The sequence below is a fragment of the Chiloscyllium plagiosum genome, unplaced genomic scaffold (assembly GCF_037043375.1).
Source record: "Chiloscyllium plagiosum isolate Xiang-an unplaced genomic scaffold, Cpla_swu_hap1 HiC_scaffold_35, whole genome shotgun sequence".
Classification (NCBI taxonomy): domain Eukaryota; kingdom Metazoa; phylum Chordata; class Chondrichthyes; order Orectolobiformes; family Hemiscylliidae; genus Chiloscyllium; species Chiloscyllium plagiosum.
Window position 1 is genome coordinate 15,275,801 of NW_028270173.1, and position 27,317 is coordinate 15,303,117.

A 27,317-nucleotide genomic window follows, 5' to 3' on the forward strand; every position below is an offset into this window, starting at 1 on the left:
GAGCTCAGGGAGTTAGGCTGGAAGCTAAAAGTGAGGACGGACAGAGTCGCCATCTCTGGGCTGTTGCCGGTGCCAGGTGACAGTGAGGCAAGGAATAGGGAGAGAGTGCAGTTGAACAAGTGGCTGCAAGGATGGTGTAGGAGGGAGGGCTTCAGGTATTTGGACAATTGGACTGCATTCTGGGGAAGGTGGGACCTGTACAAGCAGGACGGGTTGCACTTGAACCAGAAGGGCACCAATATCCTGGGGGGTAGGTTTGCTAGCACTCTTCGGGGGGGTTTAAACTAATTTGGCAGGGGGATGGGATCCGGACTTGTAGTCCAGCAAGTAGGCTAGCTGTTTGTCAGGATGTCCAAGAATGTAGGGAGGCTGTGGAGAAGGTAGCACTGACAGGGAGTACTTGCGGACATAGAGATGGGCTCAAGTGTGTATAATTCAATGCAAGGAGTATCAGAAATAAGGTGGGTGAACCGAAGGCGTGGATCGGTTCCTGGGACTACGATATTGTGGCCATCACGGAAACGTGGATAGAAGAGGGACAGGAATGGTTGTTGGAGGTTCCTGGTTACAGATGTTTCAGTAAGATTAGGGAGGGTGGTAAAAAAGGAGGGGGGGGTGGCGTTGCTAATTAAAATTGGTATAACGGCTGCAGAAAGGCAGTTCGAGGGGGATCTGCCTTTGGAGGTAGTATGGGCTGAAGTCAGAAATAGGAAAGGTGCAGTCACCTTGTTGGGTGTTTACTATAGGCCCCCCAATAGCAGCAGAGATGTGGAGAAACAGATTGGAAACAGATTTTGGAAAGGTGCAGAAGCCACAGGATAGTAGTCATGGGTGATTTCAACTTCCCAAACATTGATTGGAAGCTCTTTAGTTCAAGTAGATTGGATGGGGCGGTGTTTGTGCAGTGTGTACAGGAAGCTTTTCTAACTCAGTATGTAGATTGCCCGACCAGAGGGGAGGCCATATTGGATTTGGTACTTGGTAACGAACCGGGACAAGTGATGGGCTTGTCAGTGGGTGAACATTTTGGTGATGGTGACCACAATTCTGTGACTTTCACCTTGGTTATGGAGAGAGATAGGTGCGTGCAACAGTGTAGGGTTTACAATTGGGGGAAGGGTAAATACGATGCTGTAAGACAGGATCTGAGGAGCATAAGTTGGGAGCATAGGCTGTCAGGGAAGGATGTCGTGGAAATGTGGAACTTTTTCAAGGAACAGATACGACGTGTCCTTGATATGTATGTACCTGTCAGGCAGGAAAGAAATGGTCGTGTGAGGGAACCTTGATTGACGAGGGAGGTTGAATGTCTTGTAAAGAGGAAGAAGGGGGCTTACATAAGGTTGAGGAAACAAGGTTCAGACAGAGCATTGGAGGGATACACGATTGCCAGAAGGGAGCTGAAGAAAGGGATTAGGAGAGCTAAGAGAGGGCATGAAAAATCTTTGGCAGATAGGATCAAGGATAACCCCAAGGCATTTTATGCGTATGTGAGAAACATGAGAATGACGAGAACGAGGGTAGGTCCGATCAAGGACAGTAGTGGGAAACTGTGTATTGAGTCGGAAGAGATAAGTGAGGTCTTGAATGAGTACTTTTCTTCAGTATTTACAAACAAGAGGGACTGTATTGTTGAAGAGGAGAGTATGAAATGGACTGGTAAGCTAGAGGAGATACTTATTAGGAAGGAAGATGTGTTGGACATTTTGAATAACTTGAGGATAGACAAGTCCCCCGGGCCTGACGGGATATATCCTAGGATTATGTGGGAAGCAAGAGTCGAAATTGCAGAGCCGTTGGCATTGATCTTTTCATCTTCACTGTCAACAGGGCAGGTACCAGGGGACTGGAAAGTGGCGAATGTTGTGCACCTGTTCAATAAAGGGAATAGGGATAACCCTGGGAATTACAGGCCAGTTAGTCTTACTTCAATGATAGGCAAAGTAATGGAAAGGGTACTGAGGGATAGGATTTATGAGTATCTGGAAAGATATTGCTTAATTAGGGACAGCCAGCACGGATTTGTGAAGGGTAGGTCTTGCCTTACAAGTCTTTGAGGAGGTGACCAAGCATGTGGATGAGGGTAGAGCAGTGGATGTAGTCTTCATGGATTTTAGTAAGGCATTTGATAAGGTTCCCCATGGTAGGCTTATGCGGAAAGTCAGGAGGCATGGGATAGAGGGAAATTTGGCCAGTTGGATAGAAAACTGGCTAACCGGTCGAAGTCAGAGAGTGGTGGTAGATGGTAAATATTCAGCCTGGATCCCAGTTACAAGTGGAGTTCCGCAGGGATCAGTTCAGGGTCCTCTGCAGTTTGTAATTTTTATTAATGACTTGGAAGAGGGAGTCAAAGGGTGGGTCAATAAATTTGCAGATGATACCCGAAGATTGGTGGAGTTGTGGATAGTGAGGAGGGCTGTTGTTGGCTGCAAAGGGACTTAGATATGATGCAGAGCTGGGCTGAGGAGTGGCAGATGGAGTTCAACCCTGCCAAGTGTGAGGTTGTCCATTTTGGAAGGACAAATAAGAATGCGGAATAAGGGTTAACGGTAGGGTTCTTAGTAAGGTGGAGGAGCAGAGGAATCTTGGGGTCTATGTTCATAGGTCTTTGAAAGTTGCCACTCAGGTGGATAGAGCTTGTAAGAAGGCCTATGGTGCATTAGCATTGATTAGCAGAGGGATTGAATTCAAGAGTCATGAAGTGATGTTACAGCTGTACAGGACTTTGGTTAGGCCACATTTGGAATACTGTGTGCAGTTCTAGTCGCCTCACTTTAGGAAAGATGTGGAAGCTTTGGAGAGGGTGCAGAGAAGATTTACCAGGATGTTGCCTGGAATGGAGAGGAAGTCGTACGAGGATAGGTTGAGAGTTCTCGGCCTTTTCTCGTTGGAACGGCGAAGGATGAGGGGTGGCTTGATAGAGGTGTATAAGATGATCAGGGGAATAGATAGAGTAGACAATCAGAAACATTTTCCCCGGGTACAACAGAGTGTTACAAGGGGACATAAATTTAAGGTGAAGGGTGGAAGGTATAGGGGGGATGTCAGGGGTAGGTTCTTTACCCAGAGAGTGGTGGGGGCATGGAATGCGCTGCCTGTGGGAGTGGCAGAGTCAGAATCATTGGCGAACTTTAAGTGGCACTTGGATAGGTACATGGATGGGTGCTTAAGTTAGGACAAATGTTCAGCACAACATCGTGGGCCGAAGGTTCTGTTCTGTGCTGTATTGTTCTATGTTCTATGTTCTCGTGTTACTTCTGCAATCATAATTACTTATGCAAGGTAAATGAACTCACACTAGTGTATAATTGTTTCACCAAGAGCTGAGTCAACAAGAATGAAAACTATGTGAAGGAAATACATAATTGTTTTTGTATTAGCTCAAATGTGCATGCAAGAATGAAATGTGCCTGCAAACAATGATAGATGTTACAGACAAATAGATAAGATGCTGTGAGGGGAGGGGGTTAAGCTAGATATGCCTGTACAAACAGTAGTTATAAGCATCTATTTCCCGCTTCTGCAAAAACAAGAACAAACCACAATCAAGAGGTCATGAGGTCATAATAAGTAAGGGAAACGGATGGTAGTGAAGGAGGGTATACCTAACAATGGACCACAGAGGGAGGTGGTCAAATGGCCTTGTGAGGCCAGAAATAAGCGTTTTGTCACAGACAGGGCCAGATAAGACAAGAGACAAACAAGAGTAATGGGCGCCGGTCTTAGAGAAGTGGGAGATGTAAACAGGGGAGGAGCAATGGGAGGAGGGAAGGGAAACAAATTATATAAATATTGTGTACTAGTTGAATTCAGTGTTTGTTCGTGTGTGTGAGAGACTGCCTTTGTACACAGTAGACACCACACCCCTCTTGCAAGAGCGAAATAAATAACACTACTGATTCAGATCTTATCTCGGACTGAAATTATTGAAGTGAGTGAGCTTCGTTTCTCACATGCCTATAAAAATATAAAGGGAGATGGCACTTGTTTTCTGAAGATTAAGAGAATTATTTTTTTACTGAGAAAGTTTTGAACCTTGGGAATTGTGTACCACATAGGACTGTGGAACTTCAATACTTGTGTATGATTAATGTAGAAATTGATAATTTTCAGGTTATCATTCAAGTATTGGATAATGTGGATTGGGTGTGTAAAAAGCATTGTAATGTTCGATCAGCCCATGATAGAATTGAGTGACCAAACAGACTTAATGTGTTGAGTGACTTACGTCTGTTCCTATCTCCCTACTTCCTCCAGAAACTTTCAGTGAGCATTTATGAAATTCCATATTTGCTTTGGTTTTGCAAACTACTTACATCATCCATATGGACTTTTTCAATTTGAAACAAAACTTTAACAGATGAAAATGAAATTTAACTTGCGGCTCATGTTATGTGGTGGTTCCTTCTCGAATGGCTGCCTGCTTTCCAGGCCTCAGTTTTGATCCCCTTGGCACTGCTGGGAAGACAGTTTTGATAAGTTCTTGGCTGTTAAAATACAGGTTAAACGATAGTGTGATCAGACAGCAAGGGATGCTGGGTACATTGGCCAAGTAAAATTCCAGTCACAAATATGGACAACAAAACACAATGCAAAACCAGCAGCCAGAGATACTTATAATGTTAACATAATATCAAAGGCAACAGTTATCCTGGACAGAATATCCCTAACAACTAATTCACCAAACAAAGGAGGTCGCAGACAGAACGGCACCGGGTCCTGCTGCACAAAGAAACAAACAGCAGCGAGCCATCCAAATGATTAACGATGTTTCAAACTGTTAAATAAGTGTCACAAATTGGCCAGAACTGTAGAAAGTTTCAGGAAAGTTTCCAAAAACATATTTTGAAAATGGGCCGAGATTAGTTTGGGAAACTTCGTTGACATGGATGAGTTGAACCAAAGGGGCTGTTTCTGTGTTCTTCACCTCGATGATTTGCTGCCTCAACGACTCTATCATTCTTTTGATTCTTGTCATCTTTTGTTCTTAAACGTAGATTCTTGCTCAGTTTTGCTTCAGCATTTTTGATTGAAGACTCTGTGCCAAGCAGACCAGTGATCAGGATACACTTCCCCAACCTCAAGTACAATATAACACAGAAATTTGAAAAGGCTGTATGTACAGTGTACTTTATCATGCTATCAACAAAATGACATCATATTTGTAAGTCAGGGGTTCTTTTCACTAATGTGGACAGTGATGAGAAAGAACATTAAACCAGAAATAAATGATTTTTTTAACTCAACCAATATTCTGCAGAACAAATATTTTCATGGTGTGGATGCCCTGATCAATACAATGAGTTGCACATTATATCCAATACAGATAGTCCAATCAGTCTTCGCTGCATCTCACACCACATAAATGTTGGAAAGGTTGAAGTCCGGTTTACTGTTTTAAAAGCATCATATGTGTTTCCTTCTTTTCAATTTTATGACATAATACCTACTTTAATATGACAATATTTAATGATTTATATATTACTAACTATAAATAATAATATTCATAGACCTGTGCAAATCCAGTCCACTTTGTCAGCGTTACTTTACCATGAAAGGACATTGCTGCAGCATGATGAGATTTCCAGTGAAGTGAAATTGACAGGTTTATCACAGTTGCAGACATTAACCTAAAAATGATGGAAACACTCATTGGGCCAGGCAGCATGAAAATGGCACTTGCTCATTATCTGAGTCGAAACTGAAGAGAGCCAAATATCACAGCAGCAACTGGTTTGCCACCTCCCATTCCCTCCTACGAAGGTCATTCAGAGTCTCATGCTGAAAACCATACCACTAAGAATCCCCATCACTATGAAGAAGGTGAGAATTGGGAAGTTTGATGGTGGAAATGTTCACAGATGTTCATTCTTTTACTTGCTCAAAGGACAGATGAGTTGCCTTCTGGGCCATCCCTAGTTGCCCTTGAGAAGTTGGTGAGCTCTCTTCTTGAACCGCTACAGTCCATGTGCTGTAGGTAGACTCACAACACCCTGAGGGAGGGAATTCTTGGGTTTCCACTCAGCAACAGTGACAAGTTTCCAAGTCAGGTTGGTGAGCGATTTGGAGCTAATTTTCAGGTGGTGGTGTTCCCATGTATCTGCTGCTTTGTCGTTCTAGATAGAAGCAATCGTGTGTTTGCAAGGTGGTGTACAAGGCTGTTTGGTGAATTTCTGCAGTTCAGTTTGTCAATAGTACACACTGCTGTTACTGAGCATTGGTTGTGGAGGTAGCAGGGTATTTGTTGATGTAGGACAGTCAGATGGCCTGCTTTGTTTTGGATAGTGTCAAGCTACTGGGGTATTGTTGGAGCTGCACCCACACCGGCAAGTGAGGTGGATCCATCACACTCCTGGCTTGTGCCTTGCAGATGAGTGACAAGTTTTTAGGAATCGGGAGGTGCATGACTTCACAGTATTCTGAGCCACTGACCTGATCTGAAAGCCACTGTATTTATATGGTGAGGCCTGTTGCACTTCAGGTTAATAGTAATCCCTGCGCTGTTTTCAGCAGGGAATTCAATGAAGGCATTGTATGTCAATGGACAGTGGCTGGACTGACTCTCATTGGAGAAGGTCATGACTCGGTATTTGTATGGCACAAATTTGAATTCACACTTGTCAGCTTTAGCTTCGATATTGGTCAAAGTCTTGTTGCACTTGTACATGTGAATTTTCAGAATATGTGGAGTCATGAATAGTGTTGAAGATTGCACAGTCATCGAACATACCAACTTCTGACCTAATTACTGAGGGAAGGTCACTATGAAGCAACTGAAGACGTTCATGTTCTTCTTCCCATGTGCCAGGCAAACAGTGGAAAGTTTGACTCCCTCCACGCCCACTTGCCACAGACTCCAGATTTGCTCGGTTTCCTTGATACCACACTCGATGAAACGTCATGATTTGGACACTGATGAAGGAGCGGACACTCCAAAAGCTAGTGTTTCCAATTAAACCTGTTGGACTATAACCTGGTGTTGTGAAATTTTTAACTTTCATCGATGAAATGTGGCTGTAATGCCAAGGGCTTTCACACTCACCTCACCACGCTAGAGTAAGACAAACTTCTGGTAATTTACAGAGTGTGGCATCTGTTGCAATTTCCCTTCCAATCCCTCACCACCCAGCCCCCATTAGTTCCTCAATCGCACTCTGGAGAAATGATTTGCTGGGCCCCTGGAACAACTCCCCTGAGCTTCTATTTGTTTCTTCTCTCCCCCTCCTTCTTTCCCCTAGCCCTACACAGCTCCTTGCTGATCTTTCAGTTCCCAGTTCCGATACAGGGTTTATTCCCGGAATGTTAACCTGGCTTCTCTCTCCGCCTGTGACTGAGACCTGTCAGTTTACAGCTGGCAGGAGGCAGGGGGACAGGGAGAAATTATGAGATGGATCTGTCAGTGCCCTTTAATCCCTCAGATTGTCAGCGGGGCGGAATTTTTCACATCGTCATTCCCTCCCGAACAGACCATGGGAATGACCCTCTCAGTGAAAGTGTGGGTGAAAGTGTGGAGATGGGACATGGTGTCTGTATTGTAAAATGACACCTGTCCACCCTCACAGTCCAGGAAAACTCCGATCTTCCAGGGATTCACACTCGGGGAGAGGAGGGTCCGTGAGGGGGAGGTGGCGGTGAAATAACCTCTTCCGCGAATCAGCCACACAATGTCTCTTGTGAATCCCTCTGATCCCAGGACTCATTCCCAGAGATCAAATCTCTCCGGGGGGTCAGGGGGCAGCTGCTCTGTGTCTCCGAGTCTCACACTGGTCCGGTCCTCAGACAGGATGAGCCGGGAATATGCTGTGTTCGGATCCAGAGTCAGAGAGGCTGGAGCTGGGGAAGAGATCAAACAACACCATCAGAGAGAGGGGCCAGAGACAATGAGGGGAGCAGGGAGTGAGCAATGAAGGGAGCGGGATGAGGCGAGATAAGGTGAATCTGAAAAGGGGGAATTTGAAGGAGGGGATAGTCAGGGATAGGGAGTGAGTGAGGGAAAGTGCAGTGTGTGATGAGAGTGGAGGGATGAGGAAGGATGGGTAAGGCGGAGGAATGGGGAGGGAGGAAAGGTGAGAGAGAGAGAGAAAGGAAAGGAGATTGAAAGATGGTATGAGAGAGCGGTGGGGTGGGGGGTGGGGGGGCGGAGAATGAAGGCGAGCCCAGAGTGGGGTGGAGAATGGGAGGGTTGAGCCCAAATAATTCAGTTCCCTCACCTTCCCAGAGCGCAATTCGACCGCTCCCACCCAGCTCCTCACTCTCCCCGCTCCCACTGCTGCTGCTGCAAAATCAATCTGCCTCCTGGTTGGAATACAGACACACTCTAACCTCACACCTTTCAGGCATTGTCTGAGCTGAGATGCTGCTTTATTTTAATAATAAAACCGAAAGTTATCTCGGGACTGTGACTTGAATCAAGTTCTGGCATTTACGTATTAATCAATCGAAACCTGCCACCCATTTTAAGTGATGATAGATTTAACAGCAATCTAGGTTTGTTCAATATATCGCAACATTTGTGTGATATTTACATCTTTTACAAAAAAAATTGCGTTCGTGATCCTGCCTCACTAGCTCCTGACGAAGGAGCAGCGAAAGCTTGTCCTTCCAGATAAACCTGTTGGACTATACCCTGGTGTTGTGTGATTTTAACTTGATAAATCTTAGTGACGTGAAAGACGATATTTAAATATGAGTCTTACAGACCGGATCCCCAGAAAGACTGCCTCTGTATCTGTCATCTCATTTTCTCGATATCTAATACATTGTGTTTGAGGGTGAGCGGGTGCAGTCATTCACACAACCCAGATCAGTGATCTGAAACTTACACCAGGTTGCGCCAGAGGGTTTGTCGTGGGCAGTGAGTTCAGCAAAATTCAGGGAAAATTCGCTCCCCGCCCATCTTCACCCCCGCCCCCTCTCTGTCTATCTCTCTCTGCCCCTCCTGGGTCTTCACCCTCCCGACTCCCTCTCCCTGTTCGAGTTGCGTTTTTTTCTTCAATATATGAATGTTTCGTTTCATCTCTGTCAGAATATCGGGAGAATAAAGTGGAAAGTAATAATTGTTTGCAGTGAAATTCATCGGGAAATCGATGACCTGAACGTGTTTACCTGAGGAGGAACAGTGAGACTGGGAACAGTTTGAATCAGGAAGTGCTGAGATTGATCATGGCTTCCAGACAGCAGCTCCTGAGACTGACCGAGGAGCCAGTTTGTCCCATTTGTCTCGACTTCTTCACCGACCCGGTAATACTGGATTGTGGGCACAACTTCTGCCGCTCCTGTATCACCCAGAGTTGGGAAAAGAAGGAGATAAACTCCTGCCCGGAATGTAGAGAGGAATTTCCGGAAAGAAACCTCAGGGTAAATCGGGCCTTAGAGAATCTGGCCGAGGAGGGCTCGAAAATTAAAGCTGGATCCGAAAGAGAAGGAAAGTAAACCTCACTGTGAGGTACATCAGGAAGATCTGAAGCTGTTTTGTGAAACTGACAAGAAATTGATCTGCCTGATTTGTAGAGATTCGCGGGAACACAGAGAGCATTGCTTCCTGCCGACCGATGAGGCTGTTGAAATCTACAAGGTAAAAGAGAGAATATTTTATAAACTGCGCGTTTCATCACATATCCCTGATCCCACACCAGACTTAACACATCTAACTTTTCAATTTCTTTTTCAATCACAGGATAAACTGAAATCTACCTTAGATTCTCTCACAGAGAAGAAATCGGCGGTTCTACAAACGGAACTGACCCAGAAACGGAAGATTTCCGAAGTGAGGGTGAGCTCTCCCTGTGCTGATTCTCTGGGATCTGGGTTAGTTTTGTTCCCTTTATCGCGGGACATTAATGAGGTTTCACATTTCATTTGGTAGGAACAGGCGAGCAGTCTGCAGACCCACATCACATCCGAGTTCACTAAAATGCACCAGATTCTCACTGAGAAAGAGCAGCGTTTACTCAGAGATCTCAGGGAAGAAGAGGAGAGGATTGTAGAACCAATGGAGAAAAATCTTCGAGAGATTCAGGAGAATTTAAATTCTATTGAGGATGAACTCTCAAAGTTGCAGAAACAGACGGAGCAAAAAGACAAGCTGATGTTTCTGAAGGTAAAGGATTATATTGCAGGTTATTTAAGACAGATTCCGGACATGATGACAACTGTAAAAATAATATGGAATGTCGTGTAAAAAAGTGAACTGACCTTGTGACTGTCCGGACGGTTCTGCTGTTAAAGTTAAAAATCACACAACACCAGGTTATAGTCCAACAGGTTAACTTGGCAGCACACTGGCTTTCTGCTGTTGGCACTGAAGAAGGGTCAATGCTCCCGAAACGTTCACTCTGATTTCTTTCCACAGATTCTTCCAAACCTGCTGAGATTTTCCAGTAATTTCCTCTTTTTGTAACCGCTGCCACCTTCTCTGCAGATTCTCGGGAACGCCGACATTCTCCCGAGAATGGGTTGGATGTTTTTATTTGTTTTGTTATTATCTCCGTGTTCCCCAATTTTAATTACCTCCTGGAACTCCCATTGTAATCCAGTTCCATGTGGAGAGTCTGTGGGTGTGTCTGGTATAATGGGAGTATGAGAGTCACTGTGTCTGTGAGCGGGACTGATAGTCAGTTCCAGATTCTGAGCTGGAGGTGCTGGAAGAGCACAGCAGTTCAGGCAGCATTCGAGGAGCAGTAAAATCGACGTTTCTGGCAAAAGCCCTTCATCAGGAATACAGGCAGAGAGCCTGAAGGGTGGAGAGATAAATGAGAGGAGGGTGGGGCTGGGGAGAAAGTAGCATAGAGTACAATATGAGTGGGGGAGGGGATGAAGGTGATAGGTCGGGGGAGGAGGGTGGAGTGGATAGGTGGAAAAGAAGATAGGCAGGTAGGACAAGTGCTGAGCTGGAAGTTTGGAACTAGGGTGAGGTGGGGGAAGGGGAAATGAGGAAACTGTTGAAGTCCACATTGATGCCCTGGGGTTGAAGTGTTCCGAGGCGGAAGATTCTTCCTCCAGGCATCTGGTGGTGAGGGAGCAGCGGTGAAGGAGGCCCAGGACCTCCATGTCCTCGGCAGAGTGGGAGGCAGAGTTGAAATGTTGGGCCACAGGGCGGTGTGGTTGATTGGTGCGGGTGTCCCAGAGATGTTCCTTAAAGCGCTCTGCTAGGAGGCATCCAGTCTCCCAAATGTAGAGGAGACCGCATCGGGAGCAACAGATACAATAAATGACATTAATGGATGTGCAGATAAAACTTTGATGGAACTGGAAGGCTCCTTTAGGGCCTTGGATGGAGGTGAGGGAGGAGGTGTGGGTGCAGGTTTTGCAATTCCTGCGGTGGCAGGGGAAGGTGCCAGGATGGGAGGGTGTGTTGAAGGCGGGCATGGACCTGACCAGGTAGTCACGGAGGTAATGGTCTTTGCAGAAGGCGGAAAGGGGTGGGGAGCAAAATATATTCCTGGTAGTGGGGTCTGTTTGGAGGTGGCGGAAATATCGGCAGATGATTTGGTTTATGCGAACGTCAGTAGTGTGGAAGGTGAGCACCAGGGACGTTCTGTCCTTGTCACAGTTGGAGGGGTGGGGTCTCAGGGCGGAGGTGCGGGATGTGAACGAGATGCATTGGAGGGCATCTTTAACCACATGTGAAGTGAAATTACGGTCTCTAAAGAAGGAGGCCATCTGATGTGTTCTGTGGTGGAACTGGTCCTCCTGGGAGCAGATATGGTGGAGGCGAAGGAATTGGGAATACGGGATGGCATTTTTGCACGAGGTAGGGTGGGAAGAGGTGTAATCCAGGTAGCTGTGGGAGTCAGGTTTGTAAAAAATGTCGGTATCAAGTCGGTCATCATTACTGGAGATGTAGAGGTCCAGGAAGGGGAAGGAGGTGTCAGAAATGGTCCAGGTAAATTTAAGGTTAGGGTGGAATGTATTGGTGAAGTTGATAAATTGCTCAACCTCCTCGTGAGAGCACGAGGTGGCGCCAATGCAGTCACAATGTAACAGAGGAAGAGATGGGGAGTGGTGCCGGTGTAATTACGGAAGATCGACTGTTCTACATAGGCAACAAAGAGACAGGCATAGCTGGGGCCCATATGGTTGCCCATAGCTACCCCTTTGGTCTGGAGGAAGTGGGAGGATTGAAAGGAGAAATTGTTAAGGGTGAGGACCAGTTCGGCCAAACGAATGAGAGTGTCAGTGGAAGGGTACTGTTGGGGACTTCGGGAGAGGAAGGAACAGGGGGCTTGGAGGCCCTGGTCATGGCGAATGGAGGTATAGATATGGATATCCATGGTGAAGATGAGGAATTGGGGGCTGGGGAAATAGAAATCTTGGAGCAGGTGGAGGGCGTGGGTGGTGTCTCGAACGTATGTGGGGAGTTCCTGGACCAGGAGGGATAAGACAGTGTCGAGGTAGGTAGAAATGAGTTCAGTGGGGCAGAAGCATGCTGAGACAATGGGTCGGCCAGGGTGGTCAGGCTTGTGGATCTTGGGAAGGAGATAAACCAGGCAGTGCGGGTTTCCCGGACTATGAGGTTGGAAGCTGTGGGTGAGAGATCTCCAGAGTGACGAGGTTCTGCATGGTCTAGGAGATGATGGTTTGGTGATGCGGGATGGATTCATGGTCGAGGGAGTGGTAGGAAGAGATGTCCTCGAGTTGGCATTTGGCTTGAGCGGTGTAGAGGTCAGTGCGCCAGACTACCATTGTGCCCCCTTTATCTGCTGGCTTGATGGTGACGTTGGGATTGGAGCAGAGGAATTGGAGGGCTGGGCGTTGTAAGGGTGAGAAGTTGGAGTGGGGGTAGATAGGTTGAGGCAGTTAATGTCCCGGCGGCAGTTGGAAATGAAGAGGTCGGGGCTGGTAACAGACCAGCGCGGGGTGTCCAGGTGGATGCAGTGTCTTGAAGGTGAGTGAAGGGGTCCTCGGAAGGTAGGCGGGAGTCCTGATTGTGAAAGTAAGGTCAAAGGCGGAGGCGGCGGAAGAAGTGTTCGATGTCACGGCATGTATTAAATTCATTGATGCGTAGACGGTGGGGATGAAGGTGAGTCCTTCGCTGAGGACTGATCATTCGTCCTCAGTGAGGCAAAGGTCTGGAGGGATGGTGAAAACCCGGCAGGGCTGGGAGCTGGGATCTGGTGTATGTGTGGGGCTGGGAGTGGGGGTGGAGCCTGTAACTGGAGTGGGTGTAGTGTTGGGGGAATGGGGGTGGAGTCATGAGCAGGGGTGGTGTTCCCCTCAGGGTTCTGGGGGGGGCGGGGATGGTGACAGTGGGATCTGTGGGGGGGGGGGGTGTCAGCAGAATGCAGGTGAGTGGCGTTGGTGGGGGCGGAAGTGGTGGCAAACATGGCAGTGGGGGGGGGCAGCGGAAGTCACTGAGCGTGTGACATCAGCGATGATGTGAGGGGTGGAAGTGATTTCACAGGAATTGTGAGGGGCGGAAGTGGCTGTGGGAGCGGCCATGATGGGGGCAGACATGACATCATCAATCAGCGGAGGGGGGCAGCTGCACCAGCTGCATAGCTAATGACATCCGAGCAGTTCCAGAGGCCGGCGGAATCTACTGGAATGTTTGAGGAGCGCTGGTTATGGAGGTGGGTAGATAATAGTTTGTTGTACTTACAGCTTTTGATGTTTGAGATGGAGTTGAAATATTGTTGAGATTATGAATTCGCCTGAGGATGTAGTACAGAGTGGGTCCTTTGTAATTCTGAGAGAGTGTGACCCTCAGCTGAGGCAGGGCTGACTGTAGAGAGTTAGGTGCTGGCACATTGTTGCAAGCGTGGAGCAGAGGATCTTGAAGGAGAACCGTTGCTGCTGTTTTTCATTTGCTCCCGATGCGGTCTCCTTTACATTGGGGAGACTGGATGCCTCCAAGCAGATCGCTTTAGGGAACATCTCTGGGACACCGCACCAATCAACCACACCGCCCTGTGGCCCAACATTTCAACTCTCCCTCCCACTCTGCCGATGACATAAAAGTCCTGGGCCTCCTTCACCGCCGCTCCCTCACCACCAGACGCCTGGAGGAAGAACGCCTCATCTTCCGCCTCGGAACACTTCAACCCCAGGGCATCAATGTGAACTTCAAAAGTTTCCTCATTTCCCCTTCCCCCACCTCACCCTAGTTCCAAACTTCCAGCTCAGCACTGTCCCCATGATTTGTCCTACCTGCCTATCTTCTTTTCCACCTATCCACTCCACCCTCCTCCCCCGACCTATCACCTTCATCCCCTCCCCCACTCAACTATTGTACTCTATGCTACTTTCTCCCCACCCCCACCCTCCTCTCACTTATCTCTCCACCCTTCAGGCTCTCTGCCTGTATTCCTGATGAAGGGCTTTTGCCTGAAACGTCGATTTTACTGCTCCTCGAATGCTGCCTGAACTACTGTGCTCTTCCAGCACCACTAATCCAGAATCTGGTTTCCAGATTCTGCAGTCATTGTTTTTACCACCTTGATGGTTAATTCCAGTTTATTTTACCCTCTCCTCAATCTTCCTTCCAAAATGTATCAATTTACACTTCCATGTTGCGTCTGCTCATTTCAGCAGCCTGTCAGTCTCCTCCTGAAATCTGTCACTGCCATCCTCACTGTTTGTGATTCATTTCTTTCAGGAGGAAGCTTGTCGGGAGATAAGGTAGGACATGCTCTTTCCTGAAACTCTGCACAGTTTGCTCAGTAACTCAGGGACGGGTTATTATGGGGTTATTTCCTGGTTATTGTCACTGCTTCAAAGTGTGATTCATCAGATCACAGTAACTCCGGTTATGATTCACACATGACTGTTTTTATAAGAAGAAGATTGTTACAGGTTTTAAACAGTATTAGATTTTGTAAAACTGTTCTACAATATTGTAAACAATGACAAGATGCCTGTAAATACAGCCTGGTTCTCAGGCTGGAAGTGATCACTGCCCCGATTTGGGCTGTTCGCCTGAATGTGACCTTCCCCCTGACCCTGTGAGAGACACACTGCCCATGTTTCCAGGGAATAGCCATCCCTGTCCCTGCATGGCTCCTGACCAACTTGAGACAGTCAGAGTCTAAAGGGCGAATCATTTGTGTTTCACCTTTTACAATACTAACTCTCACCGTAGCCTTTATAAAAGGTACCATAAATGCAAAAATAAAAATGATCTTTATTTAGTACAATCTAATGTTCTGAGGTATTTTTCAGGAGAGTTGGAAAGTGTAGAAAAGTGTCACTGAACTAGTAATCGAGATGAATGCTATGGGTTTTAGCGGATCGTAAAGGAGAAAAGAGGAATAGAGAGATGGAGAGTCTGGGGGGGGAATGGAATTCCAGAGCTGAGGATCTCAGCAGCTAAAGGGCCAACCTCCAATGGGGGGTGAGACTAAAATCAGGGATGGTCAGAAGGCCAGAAGTCGAGGAGTAGGACTCTCTGAGTGTTGTAGAAAACATGTATTACACAGATGACGTGGGGCTTTTAGATGTTTCAGGATTTTTGCCTCTGTTCCACAAGCTCTGTTTAGAATACAGCAAGGGGATGGGGAAATGTATATCATCTCCATGGTGTGTGATGTCTCAGTTACTATTCTGTTGTCAGGACATGGGCCTTTCTCTGGACCTGGGCATTTCCAATCCTTGCCCGTGCATTGTCAAATTCTTGTTGGATCAGTTACAAAAATAAGAGGAAAACTTCACCTTCTAACCCAGGGACTCAAACATGGAAAATTCAGAAAGCTTGAATATTTAAATGTTTTCATAAATGTTTGAAGAAAGCAGAGGTTATCGTGTCATCTGTTTAATGTTTACAGGATTAGTGATGAGGAGATGACACTCTCAGCTGCTGATGGCTCTCTGTCTCTCGGACAGTTCACCGGCCCTTTACAGTACACTGTCTGGAGAGAAATGATACACACCATTCACCCAGGTAAACATGTGTATTCATTTTCCTAATGATAGATCCAGATGTGCAGGGTCTCTAAGGCCCCAGTTTACATCTTCACATCATTAGTTGTTAATTCTGGGAGACTCTCCCTGGAATCATTATACTTTCTGTGGGTCCATTTGGGTAAGTGTCTGAAGCCATCAGCTCTGTGTGTCAGAGCAGTGAAGGGTTCTGTCTAACCAGAGGAATCGAGCATGGAGACAGGATTTTGAGAGGAGACTGGGCTGGCTGAATCGGGAGTGACATTGGAGAACAGTTTTTATCATAATATCAGGAAGGCATGTAGACATTAAAGAGCCAGTGTTAAAAGACACATATCTCATGGGGGTTGTGAGAGAAACAAAAACAGAAATTGCTTGAAAAGCTCAGCAGGTCTGTGGAGAGAAATCAGAGTTAACCTTTCAGATTGAGTGACCTTTCCTCAAAACTGATAGTAGCTGGGAAAAGTCAGTTTATATGCAGAAGGTACAGTGGGGAGGAGGTAAGGAGAAATGGTAGGTTGGGATAGACCCCAAAGAGAGAGAAGAACAGTTAGAAAGACAAAAGAGTAGATAATGATTAGGTTAGGAGAGTGAATACCTGGTGATGGAGACTGTTAATGCCTAATAATAGGTAGAGTGTAATGGCAGTGATATGTGGGGTAGTGGTCTAGTTCATGGTAGAGCTCTGGGCCTAGAATTATTGGACTCGAAATTGAGTCCAAAGAATTGCAGGGTCCGGATGTGGAAAATGAGGTGTTGTTATTCCAGCCTGCACTGACCTTCAGTGGAGCTCTCCAGCAAGCCTTCGACAGAGAACAGGAAGGTGTGTTAAAGTGGTAGGCAACTGGAAGCTCAGGGTCCTTTTTTTTAGGCAGAACACAGAATACTTGTTTCCCCAATACAGAGGAGACCACATTGTGAGCAGTTCATTAAGGACACGACATTGTGAAAGTGCTACTCACCTTGTGGGTGTGTTGGATCCTGGATACTGAGGAGGGAGAAGGTAAATGAGCAGGTGTTGTACCTTTGGAAGTTGCTGAGGATATTGCTGTGGGGCTGTGCGTGGGTGTTGGGTGTGAAGGAAGAGTGCACCAGGGTGATTGGAAGGGAACGGTCCCTGTGAAAGGCTGACAAGGGAGCAGAGGGAAATATGTGCCTGATGGTGACATCTTATTTGCAGGTGGCAGAAATGCTGTCTGATGCTCTTCTGGTTGTGCAAGGCGTTCCACAATGGGAGACTGATTAGCAAGGTTAGATCTCATGGAATACAGGGAGAACTAGCCATTTGGATAGAGAACTAGCTCAAAGGTAGAAGACAGAGGGTGGTGGTGGATGGTTGTTTTTTAGACTGGAGGCCTGTAACCAGTGGAGTGCCACAAGGATTGGTGCTGGGTCCTCTACGTTTTGGTATTTACATAAATGATTTGGATGCGAGCTCAAGAGGTACAGTTAGTAAGTTTGCAGATTACACCAAAATTGGAGTGGAGTGGACAGCGAAGACGGTTACCTCAGATTACAACAGAATCTGGACCAGATCAGCCAATGGGCTGAGAAGTGGCAATTGGAGTTTAATTCAGATAAATGCGAAGTGCTGCATTTTGGGAAAGCAAATCATCGCAGGACTTATACACTGAATGGTAAGGTCTTAGGGAGTGTTCTGAACAAAGAGATCTTGGGATGCAGGTTCATAGCTCCATGAAAATGGAGTCACAGATAGATAGGATAGTGAAGAAGGTGTTCGGTATGCTTTCCTTTATTGGTCAGAGTATTGAATACAGGAGTTGGGAGGTCACGTTGCGGCTGTACAGGACATTGATTAGGCCATTGTTTAGGACATTGAAATATTACGGGCAGTTCTAGTCTCCCTCCTATTGGAAAGATGTTGTGAAACTTGAAAGAGTTCAGAAAAGATTTACAAGGATGTTGCCAGGGTTGGAGGATTTGAGCTATAGGGAGGGGCCGAACAGGCTGGGGATGTTTTCCCCAGAGCATCGGAGGCTGAGGGGTGACCTTATAGAGGTTTACAAAATTACGAGGGGCATGGATAGGGTAAATCGGCAAAGTCTTTTCCCTGGGGTTGGGGAGTCCAGAGCTAGAGGGCATAGGTTTAGGGTGAGAGGGGAAAGATATAAAAGAGACTTAAGGGGCAACGTTTTCACGCAGAGGGTGGTACGTGTATGGAATGAGCTGCCAGAGGAAGTGGTGGAGGCTGGTACAATTGCAACATTTAAGAGGCTTGTGAATGGGTATATGAATAGGAAGGGTTTGGAGGGATATGGGCTGGGTGCTGGCAGGTGGGACTAGATTGGGTTGGGATATCTGGTCGGCATGGACAGGTTGGACCGAAGGGTCTGTTTCCATGCTGTACATCCTATGACTCTAAGTGCAGATAAGGCATTGCTTCACCTGGAGGTCTGTTTGGGCCCTTGAATACTGAGGAGGGAGGAAAGAAACAGACAGGTGTTCCACTTTCAGGAGTCTCAGGGAAAGGTGCAATGAGGCTGAGGGGGGCTGTTGGGAGTGAGGGAAGAATAGACCAGGGTGTCCATGGAGGGAACAGGGAGGGGAGAGGAATATGTGTCTGGTAGTGGCAGAAATTATGGTTGATAATCTTCTGGATGTTGGTGCTGGTAGGATTGTTGATAAGGACAAGGGGAATCTTATCAGTGTTGCAGGAGGGAAGAGAAGGGGTGAGAGTTAAAATGCCAGAGATCGGTTGGACTCAGTTGAGGGCCCTGTCAACAACAGTGCTGGGGAATCCATGGTTCATGAAGCGAGATTGCATATCCACGGGAAAGATGATGCAGCTGTAGCCATAAGCTGGAAGTTTTGGAATGGGCATAAAGTGTCAGAGGAATGGTATTTGTAAGTGAGCAGAGACTGGAGCAGGGGAGACAAGACTGCGTCATGGTAGGAAATGATGAGGTCTGTGAGGCAGGAACAGGCAGAAAGAATGGGTCTGCCCAGGTAATTCTGTTTTGTGTATTTTGGGAAAGAGGTAGAAGCGAGTTGTGTGGGATTGGGGGAAAATCAGCTGAGGTAGTTGGAGTGGGGGCAGATCCCCAGATGAAATGAGGTTGGTGACCGTGGTTCACACAATGGCCTGATGTTCCATCATGGGGTCACAGGCTAGAAGCAGATAGGAGGAGGTATCTGAGAGGTATCTCAGTTTCTGCAACGCAGTAGTCAGTTTGCTGACTATTATAGCCCCACCCTGATCAGCAGGTTTAATAACAAATTCAGGATTGGATCTGAAGGCATTGAGCATGGTGCTGCTTCCCTCTTCCATTCGGAATTAAAAAGGTTTATCGATTTTCTTTCCAACTTCCATCTCACTCTCAGCTTCACCCGGTCTCTCTCCGAATCCACCCTTCCCTTCCTCAACATCTCTGTTTCTATTTCTGGGGATAGATTGGCCACTAATATCCACAGTAAACCCACTGACTCCCACAATTACCTGGCCTTTATATTCTCACACACTGCTCCCTGTAAAGTCTCCATTCCATTCTCCTAGTTATTCTGTCTCCATCGTATTCGTTCCGATGATGTTTGACAAGGGATCCTCTGAAATGTCCACCTTTTTCCTCAACCAAGGATTCCTCTGGGCCCTCAAATGGGACCAACCTATCTCTCGCACTTCAGCCCTCACCCCCTCTCTTCCCTTTTGCAACAGTGATAGGGTTCCCCTTGTCCTTACCTACTATCCCAACAGCATCCATCTCCAGAGGATTATCAGCTGCCATTTCCGCCATTTCCAGCGAGATGTCACCACCAGACACCACACACCTCACCTCCCACAGGAACCATTCTCTTTGGGACACTGTTTACTTCCAACACCCCCTCACAATGTCATAGCACCTTCCCCTGCAACTGCTGAAGGTGTAACATCTGTCCATTTACTTCCTCCCTTCTCAGTATCCAAGGGTCCAAACACACCTTCACCTGCCTGCACTTCTCACAATCTCGTCTACTGCATTCACTTCTCACAGTGCAGCCTCCTCTCTATTGGGGATATGAAGGGTTGACTTCAGAACACTTGCATTCTATTTGCCAAAAAAGACCCTGAAATTCCAGATGCCTTTTAATACACTACCCTGTAACCTGGCCAACACCTCTGCCTCAGGCTTATTGCAGTGCTCCAATGCAGCTCAGTGCAATCTAGAAGAACAGCACCTCACTTTCAGCTTGGGGATCCTGCAGCCTTCCAGACCCAATATCAAATTGATTATCTTTGGGGTCTGAGCTCTCCCATGTCCTTACTCCAACCCACACAACCAGGTCTTGTTATCACAGAGTCTGCTGTTACATACAAACCATTTTTAGCCATGAACAGTTTCCATTAACAGCTATTCACCCCTCTAGCCAGATTGTCTATTCACCCCACTCCTTTGTCGAACTGCTCTTCTCTCTCTTTGGGCTCAATCCCCATCTATCATTTACTCTTCATCCCTTCTCCCCCCACCATATCCCTTCTGTATATAAACTGACATTTCCTAGCTACCACCAGTTCTGAGGAAGCGTCATCACTCCGAAATGTTAACTGATTTCTCTGCACAGATGCTGGCAGACCTGTTGAACCTGATAAATATCTATAAGTGTAACATAGTCAAATATTAAACAAAGCAGATATTTATAAACTTCCATAAGGGGAGGGTGAAAAGCCAGCTTGCAGCTAGTGAGATTGTTGGAATCACATTAATCCTTCCAGTGTGGAAGCAGGCCATTCAACCCATCGACTCCATACTGACCCTCTGAAAAGCATCCCACCAGGACCTAACGCCTTCGCATACTCTTTTAACTCCATCTTTCCCATGTCTAATCCACCAAGCCTGCACTTCCCTGGACACAATGGACAAAAGCTGCACACTGTTGGACTGTGGGAGGAAACCAATGCAGACACGGGAGAATGTACAAACTTCATACAGTTACCTGAGACTGGAATTGAACCCAGCTCCCTGGTGCTGTGAGGCAGCAGTTCTAATCACGAAGCGACTGTTCCAATATTTTCAGTAATCCTATTGATCAAGCAGTAAACCCAATGGCTACTCCATGAAGTTTTGGATTCCAGTTCAATCTGAAGTTTCTTATTCAATGTAATGTTCTTGGTCAGTTTTCCAAGGGTTCAGAATGTGAGAAGGCACAGGATGGTCCTGCAGGAGGGAGCAGGTACCTGGAAAACTGCTATCACTTCCAGGTGAGGGAAGGATGTAATTTGGAATGTTGGGAATATGGGAGCAAATGAGCAATGAGTAGCCACCCGAGCTACAAATCTTCACGTGAACCTCGAAAGCAATCTAACATTTTGAGTCTAAATGACTCTTCATAAGTGCTTAACTTCCCTAGTTAACCATCGCTGGCTTATCCCCTTCCTAGAAATCTTTTTTCTCACTGAAGTATATCTTTGCTGTGAGTCATGTACTGTTCTTTTAAACGTCTGCCATTGATTCTCAAATTTCTTTGCTGCTAAATACCTTTCCTACTCCACTCCAGCAAGCTCAGCCCCCATTCCTTTGCAATTACCCTTGTTTAAGCTTAGCACAGTTATTTCCCAGCCAAGATCCTCCCTTTCAAACTGAATGCTACACTCCTCCATGTTATGGTCAGCGTTGACTCTGACATCATTTATTAAACCTGCCTCATTACACATCACCAGATTCAAAATAGCCAAATATATGGTTGGATTCACAATATTATAATTCCAGGAAACTATGTGCTCATGGCTCCCTCTGCTCATCTCACTGTTTAAATTAAAACATGTTGATAAAAGTCACCCCTGTTTAATGTTACTTGCACTTTTTATCTCCTGATTATTCTCTGCCCTGTTTGGGGTCTTACAGACCATTTCTGCCAATCTTCTTACTTTATTTCTTACTTTCACTCATGTGGAGTCTATATTTTTCTGATTTCAGATTATTTCTTGCTGTTGTATTTACTTCATCCCAAATCAACAATGCTATCCCATCACGCTTTCCTTTCTCCTTATCCTTTTGAAATTTACATATTTGCTCGATGAAGTATCCCCTCTTGTTTTTTGAACGTTACAAAGAGAATTGATGAGGGCAAAGCAGTGAATATGATCTAAATGAACTTCAGTAAGGCATTTGACAAGGTTCCTCATGATAAACTGGTTATCAAGGTTAGATCTCATGAAATACTGGGAGAATTAGCCATTTGGATACATAATTGGCTTGAAGGTAGAAGACAGAGAGTGGTGGTGGAGGGTTTCTTGTCAGACTGGAGGCCTGTGACTAGTGATGTCCCACAAGGATCGGGGCTGTGTCCACTACTTGTCATCACTTATAAAAATGATTTGAATCTAAACATAGGAGGGACAATTAGCAAGTTTGCAGATGACACAACAGGATCATGATCAGATGGGACCAATGGGCCGAGGAGTATCAGATAGACTTTAATTTAGATAAATGTAAAGTGCTGCACTTTGGAAAGGCAAATCTGAGCAGGATTTACACACTTAATGGTCAGGTCCTGGGGAGTGTTTCTGAACCAAGAGACGTTGGAGTGCAGGTTCATATTTCCTTGAAAGTGAAGTCGCAGGTAGATAGGATAGTGAAGAAGACATTTGGTATGCTTTCCTTTCTTGGTCAGAGCATCGAATATAGGAATTGGGAAGTCATATTGCAATTGTACAGGACATTGATTAGACCAGTTTTGGAATACTGTGTGCAGTTCTGGTCTCCCTCCTATTGGAAGGCTATTGTGAAACTTGAAAGAGTTCAGAAAGGATTGACCATGGTGTTGCCGGGGTTTGAGGATTTGAGCTATAGGGAGAGGCTGAATAGGCTGGGACTGTTTTCCCTGTAGCGTCAGAGGCTGAGGAGTCACCTTATAGAGGTTTACAAAATTATGAGGGGCATGGATAGGATAAATCGGCAAAGTCTTTTCCCTGGGGTCGGGGAGTCGAGAGGAGAGGGCATAGGTTTAGGGTGAGAGGGAAAACAGTTAAAATGGACCTGAGGAGAAACATTTTCATGCAAACGATGGTCCATCTCTGGAATTAGCTGCCAGAGGAAGTGGTGGAGGTTGTCACAATGACAACAATAAAAATGCATCTGGATGGTTATATGAAGAGGATGGATTCAAGAAGGATATGGGTCAAGTGCTGGCAAATGGGAGTAGATTAGATTATGATATCTGGTCAGCACAGACGAGTCAGACTGAAGTGTCTATTTCTGTGCTGTACATCTCTCTGACTCTAAATGAGAGAATCAATCTGTGAACAGTGATGTCACAGAAACAGCATTGTGATGATGTAAAGTCATCAGTTTTGACAATTTCAGTTGTGGTGGAAAAGTTCAGTGACACCGAGGAAACTAATACATTGCTTTGTTCCTAATAGTGATGCAGGAGATTACAAAGAGGTCCTCAATGGTAGTAATATCTAGATTACTCCCAGTACCATATGCTGGTGAGAGTAGGAGTAGTAGGACAATGTGTGGCTAAGGAGCTGAAGTAAGGAGCAAGAATTCACATTTTTGGACCGCTGGGACCTTTGTTGGAATAGACGTGACCTGTAGAAGACAAATGGTTTGCACCTGCATTCCTGCATTGGAGGGGGATCAATATTCTGGCAGGAAGATTTGCTCGTGTGACTTGGGAGACTTTAAACTAATAAGCGGGGAGGGACTTTATTGATGGGACTCAAAGAGATCGTGAGATAAGAAATAAGGTGCAGTAGATAAAGGGAGCAAGTTAAGTACTCAAGGTAGGCATGAGCACAGCAGAGAATGAGGTAAGACTGAGCAATTCAACTGCATTTATTTAATGCAAGAGGCCTGACAGATAAGGCCGATTAACCTCCACCACTTCCTCTGATAGACCATTCCATATATGCACCACCCTTTGCATGAACAAGTTACCCCTCAGGTTCTTCTTAAATATTTCCTAACTCACCTTAAATCAGAGCCCTCCAGTTCTGGAGTCACCTACCCTGGGGAAAATACATTAGCTATTCACCCATTCCATGCCCTTCACGGTTTTATAAATCTCTAAAAGGTCACCTCTCAGCCTGCAATGCTACAGGGAAAAAAGCCCTAGCCTATTCAGCCATTCCTTATATCACAAACCCTCCAGTCCCAGTAACAGCGCTGCAAATGCCCTCCACACTCTCAGGCCTCACAACATACTTACCAGAATCACGCTCCAGTGTGCTGCACAGCCACAACATGACATCGCAACTCCAATACTCAACGCTCCGACCAATGAAGGCAAGCGTGCCATACTCTCTCTTCACCACCGTGTCTCCCTGCAACTCCACTCCAAAGAACCATGTACCTGCACCCCCAGGCCTCCCATTCAATAACACCCCCCAGGCCTACACCATCAACTGTACTACGCTGGCCTGGTTTGTTCGAACAAAATGTAACATCCATCAAAGTTTTACCTGCACATCCACCAATATCATTTATTGTAACTGTTGCTCCCGATTCGGTCTCCTCTACACTGGGGAGTCTGGACACATCATAGCAGAGCGCTTTAGGGAACATTTCTGGGACACCTGCACCAATCAACCCCACCGCCCTGTTTCCCAACATTTCAACTCCCCCTCCCACTCTGCCGAGGACATGCAGGTCCTGGGCCTCCGCCACTGCCGCTCCCTCACCACCCGACAGCTAGAGGAAGAATGCCTCATCTTCTGCCTCGGAACACTTCAAGCCCATGGCACGGCCACCCCCACAGCCATTTCCTCCCCTCACAATTCCTCATGCACAACACATGACATCACTTCATCGCTGATGTCACACGCTGAGTGACTTCCACAGCCCCACTGCCATGTTCACCACCACTTCCGCTCCCACCAACGCCACTCACCTGCATTCTGCTGACACGCCCCCCACAGATCCCACTGTCACCATCCCTGCCCACTAGAACCCTGAGGGGAACACCACCCCTGCTCATGACTCCACCCCCATTCCCCCTAACACTACACCCACTCCAATTACAGGCTCTGCCCCCACTACCAGCTCCACACCTTCACCAGGTCCTAGCTTCCAGCCCTGCCGAGTTTTCACCATTCCCCCAATCTCTACCTCATCTGAGGATAAACGATCAGTCCTCAGCAAAGGCCTCACCTTTATCCCCCTCCATCCACACATCAATGAATTTAATACACGCCGTGATATCGAACACTTCTTCCACCGCCTCCGTCTCCGAGCTTACTTTCACATTCAGGATTCCTGCCCACCTTCCGAGGACTCCTTCGCCCGCCTCTAGCACACTACATCCACCTGGACACCCCGCGCTGGCCTATGACCCGCCCTCAACCTCTTCATTTCCAATTGCCGCCGAGACATTAACCGCCTCAACCTATCTACCCCTCCCCACTCCAACCTCTCACCCTCAATCCAATATCCAATCCCCCTACACCTCCATCCGCCATGACCTCCAAGCCCTCTGGTTCTTCCTCTCCCAACGTTCCCAACAGTGCCCTTCCACCGACACTCTCATTCGTTTGGTTGAACTGGTCCTCACCCTCCTCCAAATCCTCCCACTTCCTCCAGACCAAAGGGGTTGCCATGGGCACCCGTATGGGCCCCAGCTATGCCTGTCTCTTTGTTGGCTACATAGAAAAGTCCACCTTCTGTAGTTTCACCGGCACTACTCCCCACCTCTTCCTCCACTACATTGATGACTGCATTGGCGCCACCTCATGCTCCCGTGAGGAGGTTGAGCAATTCATCAACTTTACCAACACATTCCACCCCGACTTTAAATTCATCTGGACCATTTCTGATACCTGCCTTCCCTTCCTGGATCTCTCCATTTCCATTAATGATGACTGACTTGACACCGACATTTGTTACAAACACACCGACTCTCACAGCTACCTGGATTACATGTCTTCCCACTCTACCTCCTGCAAAAATGCTATCCCATATTCCCAATTTATCCACCTCCGCATTATCTGCTCTCAGGAGGACCAGTTCCACCACAGAACACATCAGATGGTCTCCCTTCTTTAGAGACCACAATTTCCCTTCACATGTGGTTAAAGATGCCCTCCAATGCATCTCCTCAACATCCTGCCCCTCCACCCTCAAAAAACCCCACCCCTCCAACTGTAACAAGGACAGAACGCCCCTGGTGCTCATCTTCCACCCTACCAACCTTCGCAAAAACCACATCATCCAACGACATTTCCGCCACCTCCAAATGGACCCCACCGCCAGGGTTTTATTTCCCTCCCCACCCATTTCTGCTTTCAACAAAGACTGTTCCCTCTGTGACTACCTGGTCAGGTCCACGCCCCCAACAACCCACCCTTCCTTCCTGGCACCCTCCCCTGCCACTGCAGGAATTGCAAAACCTCCTACCTCACCTCCATCCAAGGCCCCATAGGAACCTTCCACATCCATCAAAGGTCTACCTGAATATCCACCAACATCATTTATTGTACCCGTTGCTCCCGATGTGGTATCCTCCACACTGGGGAGACTGGACGCCTCCTAGCAGAGCACTTTAGGGAACATCTCCAGGACACTAGCACCAATCAACGCAATCGACCTGTGACCCAACATTTCAACTCCCCCTCCCACTCTGCTGAGGACATACAGGTCCTGGGCCTCCTCCGCCGCCGCTCCCTCACCACCCGACGCCTGGAGGAAGAATGCCTCATCTTCTGCGTCGGAACACTCCAAGCACATGGCATCAATGTGGATTTCACCAGTTTCCTCATTTCCCCTTCTCCCACCTCACCCCAGCTCCAACCTTCCAACTTAGCACTGTCCCCATGACCTGTCCTACCTGCCTATCTTCCTTTCCACCTATCCACTCCACCCTCCTCTCTGACATATCACCTTCATCCCCATCCCCATTCACCATTGTACTCTATGCTACTTTCTCCCCACCCCCATCCCCCTCTCATTTATCTCTTCACTCTGCAGGCACCCTGCCTCTATTCCTGATGAAGGGCTTTTGCCCGAAACGTCGATTTTCCTGCTCCTCGGATGCTGCTTGCTCTGCTGTGCTTTTCCAGCACCACTCTAATCTAGACTCTGGTTTCCAGCATCTGCAGTCATTGTTTTTGCGCGACCATCTTCCTTGTGAAGACTCCCTTTCCCCTTTGAGCTAAAGGGGACAGTGAACCTGTAGTTCTCCCCTCCAGCTCAGCCATCCCTTCCTCCTCACTCTCAACACCCTTTCTCTCTTCCCCTCACTCACTGCATCTCCAACCCTCAACCCTCCCGCTCACTCTCCCGATCTCCAAACCTCTAATGTCCACTTATTTTGCAGACCTCCTGTTGTCACCCTCCCATTCTATACTGTCACTCACTCTCTCCTACACCATCCCAAACAGTCACCCCCCCTCAAAAAACCTCCATACCCTCTCCCATATCCTTATTCAGCTTCCAATCATTCCCTCCTCCATCACTTACTCCATGTCTTCACTCTTTCATTCCCTCTCCTGAGATTAAAAACCTTCC

General features: G+C 46.9%; 1 pseudogene; it reads left to right on the plus strand.

Moving 5' to 3' along the window:
• LOC122545890 (E3 ubiquitin-protein ligase TRIM69-like) overlaps positions 1-27,317 on the plus strand; it is an 87,005-nt pseudogene that overhangs the window by 57,881 nt on the left and 1,807 nt on the right.